This window comes from Nannospalax galili, unplaced genomic scaffold (genome assembly GCF_000622305.1).
Source record: "Nannospalax galili isolate Female #2095 unplaced genomic scaffold, S.galili_v1.0 scaffold18, whole genome shotgun sequence".
NCBI classification, from domain to species: Eukaryota; Metazoa; Chordata; class Mammalia; order Rodentia; family Spalacidae; genus Nannospalax; species Nannospalax galili.
In genome coordinates, this window is record NW_008346548.1 from 2,246,563 (window position 1) to 2,253,909 (window position 7,347).

The window sequence follows — 7,347 nt, forward strand, 5'->3', positions numbered from 1 at the left end:
TACACACACACACACACACACACATATGGTTATCTAGGTTTGGTCATTCAACTCAGTTCTGACAAATGTGACACAAGGCAAAGACTTCTGGAAAGATTCTAAGGAAGCTGTTAGTTTCTTTTAAAAGCTGTTGCCTAATCTTCTTGTGATTATCTGGAAAGAATCCATGACACCTGACAGTACTTGGAGCCACAGCAGCCATTTTACCACCAGAGCAGCACACACATATGATCGGGTTGTAAGGAGCCAAAAAAGAAAAGGAAGAAAGAAAGAAAGAAAAAAAAAAAAACATTGAAGCAAGCCAAGCCAATAAGAGGAAGGAACCTGGGTTTGGAGTGATGCTGTCCACAAAGTGATGTAATGTCATCTATTACCACACTTTCATTAGAAAACAAAGTTTAGATCATATATTTTAGGGCATCATTAACTACGTTTAATTGCTTATACCTGCAAAATTTCTTCATAGGCATACCTCCTCTTGTCCCTGATTTTATGATATATAGACACACTCAAAAATTTTTTACCCCACAATGAAGAGTCTTATATAATTGGAAGAATGTTTACCAAAGCATTTCTGGGTCAGGAGAGCTGAATTTAGGCAAATTTCATTTTTATTTTCTAAAATTAAAATTAGAGGTGTGAGGAGATGGCTCAGTTTAAATGTTAAAGTACTTGCTGTGCGAGCCTGATGGCCTGAGTTCAATCCCTGGGACTCACGTAAAAAGCTAGATTTGGTTCACCATCCATAATCCCAGCACTCCTATGTGGAGCAGGGAAGCAAAGGCAGGAGATGACTAGAAATTCAGGGCCCATCTCATCTGGAGTACATGACACAGCAGTGGAAACAGCAAGAGACACCTTCATCGATAAGATGGAAGGTGAGAATTGACTCCTCAGAGTTATCCTCCAACCTCCAGTATGCACACATACACACAGACACACAATAAATAAGAAATAGATAAATAGATAAAGATTTTTAAAACTTAAAACTGGGATCATAAATAAACACACTTAAGTTGTATCAATCTAGACCCAAATATTGAAATCATTTTGAAAATAGTTGAAAAAATGCTAATCTCCAAAATCCAGAATCTACATATCAAGAGCAAATCATGCTAGATTCATTATTTCTTTCTTTAATGTCAACATAACATATTAAGAAAAGGGAGCTCATTTGTTCAGTAAAGGTTTCCTGAGTTACTTGGGTATATACCAGGCCCTGTGCTAAGAAACTAGAAATATGGTGATAAGCAAAACTGAATTCTTTCCCTTTAAAAACCCGTTAGTTTCTACTTAGTGGTGAAAATAAGTGGGTAAATAACACTGTCAATAGCATGCAGTAGGTATCAGTGTGAGGAAGACTAGTAATATATTAGACCAGGTGATCTCTTCACAGCAGTGTATTTCAGCTGTTACTTAGAAGAATGAGAATTCAATCACTAAACACTAATCACTGGGAAGCCTGAAGTCAGTGTGTACAAAGGACTTAGAGATAGTTAAGGTATAGATTAGATATGTAGGGATCACATGGGAGAGGAAGGTAGGCCGGCTGTGTAAGGATGTGGCCCTTGGGGGTTTCCTGAGCTAAACCAAGTTTCTGTGGCATTTCAAGCAGAAAAGGTCCATGATCAGGCAGGTCTGGTGTAAAATGATGACTGTCTCTAAGTAGAAGAAAGATTGAAGAAGTAAGAAGGTGTTCCAGGGGAAATAATTAGAAAACTATTCTTTAAAAACATGAACTAGAGGATGGGGGTGAACAGAAAGAAAGAGACTTTCTGGATATTTCTGGCCTGGGCAAGTAGGCGAGTGGTGGTCCTAGATACAAGAATAGGAATTCCAGGAAGAGGTGCATATTGTGGTGAGAGGATCCAGGGGGAAGATAAGATGTTCATTTTGGGAGAATGAATCATGCATATGGAGCTCTGCATTTGAAGCAGGATTCCAATAATGTCTGGGCTGAAAATAGAGAATTGAGAGTCATAGATAAAGCTGTGGTCGTGGTAGAAGCTGTGGGCATTGCCGAGAATGCCCAAGCAAGTGGTGACAGAGAGAGAAACCTGACAAGAAAGAGAAGGCATTCCGAGATGGAGATTGAAAATGAGGAGAGTTAGATGTCAGTGAAACAAAGATAAAAGGAAACTAAAGAAAAATGAAACAGAACAGAACTGGTGAGTCTAAAAGCTGCAAAGAATCCTTGAACGGTAAGAAGAAATGATAGGGGTGTGTGTGTGTGTGTGTGTGTGTGTGTGTGTGTGTGTGTTAGTGACTATGAAGTTCCTAGTGACCTAATTACATCCAATGAAGTAATGAATACAAAAGGCAAATTGCTGTGAGCTGAGAATTGAAGAAGAGGAAGTAAGGATGGAAAAGAAGATGGCAGAAAGGGCACAATAGGATAGAGAGCTGGGGTTGGAGGAAAATATTTATTAATGAAGAGGTGGAAGAGGCTAGAATGTTTTTCAAAAGATAAAGCAGAGAATAGAAGAGGGAATAGAAGACCAAGGTCTCTGTGGATGAAAGGATGCTGTTCCAAATAAGGAAAAACTTCCGCCTCCATTACCTAGGTTCTGATGTTGCTAAACATTAAGGTATTGAATTAACAAATGGGCAGGGCCTCGGACTGAATGCATCTACTTTGCATCCAGGGGCAAGGTCATGATTAGTCATATGTGAAGGAAAAAGCTGGGCAGATGGAATAGAAACTCTGCTCTGGAACAGGGAAAAGTTGAAGTGTGAAATATTTCAAATAGGAGAAGAGGATGAATAGAAAAAACAAGGCTTCTCAGGCATTGCTTTGATGCTGTTTGTATGGGAAAGGGGTGGAGCTAGACACAAGTAAGCTGAAATGAGAACAGAGAAGGGGTAACTGACAGATCCTGGGGAAAGGGATAAGCTTTGCAGAGTAGCAATATAATCCTTTACTCTGGCAAGAGAAAGAAGTGGCGAGAGTTTCTGAGCTTAGTCCTGTACTTCATTAGTAAACTTTCCAGAGTATTATAGACAAGGTAGAGAATTTGAACTGGATACCAAGTTACTTCTGCAGACTAATACCTTATTGGATCAATGGTGATTGACGTTTTTGCTCTTGTATAGAGTATTCTATTTGCATGACTACAGATTCTGTCCTTGGCTCTGTCCTAAGAGACTTTCTTTTTACATTTGAATAGAAAAATATGTCTTCCTCCTCAAATGTGAAGATGACAGGAAGCCAGAGGGGACAGAGATGACAGAGATGTGGCATGACAGAATTGTGATCTAAGGAGTTATTGACAAGGTGAAATACATGGTTGAAGTTACAAGATAAAAATAAACCACAGTACATATGTAGTATTTTACCTAGGTTAAAGGAAAAATCAAACAGACCTTAACAATAGAACTAGAGAAGTTCAGGGATGTAGAGAGGACACAATTTATCAAGGATGCATATCAAAATACAGATTCCAATCTGTGTATACTAGTGGTATGCTAGACATGCCTGTATGAAATTCTGTGAACCAAGTGTTAAGTTTTTAGTAATCTGAAAGCCAATTTTAAGTGTAGCTATTATTAAAATCTGAATTACATAGACTCAAAATTAAAATTATATTAAAAGTAAGTACTTAAATGCATCTATTTTTATTTTATTTTACTATTATCTATGTACTCCCTTTTGTGAGACAGGATCTCACTGCACCTTTAAAATGGGTAAATGATACAAATAACATCTCCTGTCTCCGAGAACCAACTGCTAAATATTTACTAGCATACTATGAAAAACCTCAGGATTAACTGGTATGTTTGTGGGATGCATGCAGAGAGTACTTGTGCACACACACACACACACACATACACACACACGCACACACAAAAGTACATAGAGTGCTTATAGTTCTGTGATATAGTGATATTTAATACTTAAAAATTATGATAAAATTTATTCACTACTCCAAATTCTTTCTCATTTCAAATATTATTAATTATGGCTACTACATTTTAAGAGTCATAAATAGGGTCTAGGGAGATGGCTCAGGGGTTAAGAGTTTATACTGATCTTGCACACCACAGGAGTTCTGCTCCCAGCACCCATGTCCAGTGGCTCACAAAGCCTGAAAGTCCAGCTCCAGGGGAATCTGACACCCTCTTCTGGCCTATGCAGGAACTGCACTCATGTGCATAAACCCACACTCAGGCACACACACATATACATAATGCAGTCATAAATAGTAGTATGACATGTTGAAAGGCAGTAGGAAAGTAACTAGAACAAAGGAACTCAAAATTGCCAATGAATTCTAAAGGTGCATAGCATGCAAATGACTCAAGGACCTGGATTGTATTGAAACAGTTTTTGAGATTGTATGTGGAATAGATTTTATTTTTGGTGGTCATAAGTCATGGAAACAGGGACTAACAGGTGAATCAAACTGACTGACAATTTATTTCTATAGGAAAAAAAAAATCCCAGCATCTATCCAAAGTTTAAAATGAAAACTTCAGAAGTAACATTTTTTTTAGTATAAGGTATTTTAACATTTGATAACATCAAAAGGGGAGCCTTGCTCACAATCTTATAGGCGTTGTCTAACCTGGAATCCTTGAAGTTCAGCAGCATCCAAAGCAAGCCTGCAGGTATCCAGCATGGACTAATTTCTGTGAAGCTAATTATTTCCGGGCTGATTAACAGGGAGCCCAAATCCTCATTGTCATTCAGACCATTAAACACATCCACTTTGAATGACACCTAAAAGATGACAATTTACGTTAGGCAAAGAGACTCCTAATATAACCAATATCGGGAATGATATAGATAAAACTTTAATGAAAGCTCCCTGGATTTAAAAAAAAAATACAATAAAACTTTGGAGTGATTAGTTAGCAGCAGGGAGATAAACAAGATGACATTTATGAACTCTAATTAAAATACCCTAGCCTTCCAGTACTTCCCATAGGCCAAAGAAGGATAGAGGTGTAAGCCATGCCAGCACATCACTTTCTATAACTCCTCATTTATATGTGCAGTCAAAAGACTGCAGTCACAGGCAGCTTTGGAGAATTAGCACTTTCCAGTTTTGTCTTGGAAATTCAGATGGGTATTTTTGTCAACAAAGAATATAAGATGCCTGAATGGTTGATGGTTTGGGTGGAATGTTAGAGAACTTTGGGATTTTGAGATGAAAGACAAAATTAGCAAGACCTTAGAAAGAGAGAACTGAAAACCAGCAGAGGAACTTTGCGGGACCCAACAGACAGGAGCTAGAAGCAGTTTAAAGGAAAAATCAAATGAGCGGTAATGGGATTATTTATCCAGAACCTTGAAACAAAGAATGGAGGAGTTTGTTTGTTCAAGAAAACTCTGCAGATAGAACCTGTGGGCCACTCAGGATGCCTCATATGCCTGGAAGAATCTTAATATAAAGGAGAAGGGGAAGCTCAGATTTCAAGTAGAAAAGATTGGAGGTTGTTAAGTCTTGATAGGACCACGTTAAGGTGTGGCAAGGGTACAAGGAGAAAAATAACCCAAAAGAGTGGGTTAGAGGACAAAATCCCTTCTGTGAACAAGAATGAAATCAGATGGTACTTTAAGCCAAGAGGAGCAAAATTATGTGTAGTAATGTCAGTGAAATTTCTTTTGGCAATCAATTACAAGTTACACGATACCCTCCAAAACTGACCCAATCTATGCAAAATAGTGTATTTTGGAAGGCAGTGTTAAAGTGAATGAGGTATCATGGGCTAAAGGGAACATGATGGATCCAGGAACATGGTCTCTAGACAGGGAAATCCTTGCCCACATGCTGGCAGTTTGCATTTAATGGAATTCATTTGAGGAGCTTTATGTTTGCAGCCGACCAGGAAGGCTGTATTTTGTTATTTCATCAAGTCAGCTGCATTTTAGAAGGAAGGTTAAACTGGGACAAGTTTGGGAAATGAAAGAAAAAGGTGAGAGATACAACTACAATTGTATAGAAAATAATCACTATTGCAGATTAGAACAATGGGTATTCTGAAAATCAGCATTTGAAATTTGGGTCAGTCATTCTTCTACATTACCTTTATTTATTTCTTTTCTCCATCTTCTCTCTCTCCTCTTCTTGGGCTGGGGAGAAGCCTTGTTGAATATAGTGCTCGATGTGCCACCTTGAGGAAAGGAGTTTGGATCCCTAGCACCCATATAAAAAGCTATGCCGGTGTTTTGTAATCCCAGATCCTGGGTCTCTAGGCAAATTGACTAGCTACAATACCTGGAATAGGCAAGTTCCAGGTTAAGCAAGAGATCCTGCCACAGTCAATAAGATGAAGAGGGGTAGAAAACACCCAGTGTCAATTTTGGGCCTCCACACCTGCTAACATTCATGTACACATGTATGCACACTATACACACAAACGATATTACAGATTTAGTGACTTTTTTCTCATTACAGAAGCCAGAAACAAATCTGCTGGTAAGCTGACACAGGTGGAACTTCAGGTTGGAGCTTTGGATGGAACATGGATTACACTGTTATGTATTTGCATAAACTTGAAATAGTGAAAAATTTTAATAGCAGCCCATTAATATTGCTGTTTCTACTCACTCTTCCCTTTACAATATTTTCCCTTGTATCAGTTTTCTACTGAATGGCTGCAGGCAACTTGGGGACCAGTTAAAAGGAGGCATTGTTTTGGGTAGCATATAGATCGGCTTTAATGGGATATATTAATGTTGCTCCTGGGGACTTCTGTGTACCTTTAAGTTATTGTCAGTCTTCCTGGAGTAGGAAACTCTTGAAGGAACACAGTGTGCCACCTCACTGGGCTGAATGACAATATAAATAAGTTCTATATCACCTGGCACATGAATCATGATTGGGACAATAAGCAAGGTGTGAAATACATGACTCCAGGGGCAATTCTATTCAGAATTCTTCCTATCAGAGGCTGTGTATATTTTTCAGTGGAAGAGTCAGTTCACACTGAAATACATCAAAACTGAAGATCTTTTTGTCAAGAATAAATTTTATAATGCTAAATTATAATTAAAATCATACATACTTTTCTCCTTTGATGAAAATAATTTGAAATCGAAATTCTTGGGATTCATGTGCTTTTCTATGACTGCTAGTGCCCTACAGCAAAATATATCTCCACATGCCAGTGAGATGGCTCAGTGGATAAAGGTGTTTGTTGTCAAGCCTGATGACCTGAGCTCAATCTCCAGGATCCACATGGTGGAAGGAGAAAACCAAAACAGTCCTCTGACACACCAGCACCATAGCATGCTGCAACCCCCCATACACACAAAATAAATAAATAAATACAATGAAATTTGTTGTAAAATCACTACATGGAGTTTCATGTGTTATGTCCCATGATTTTTACTACTATATA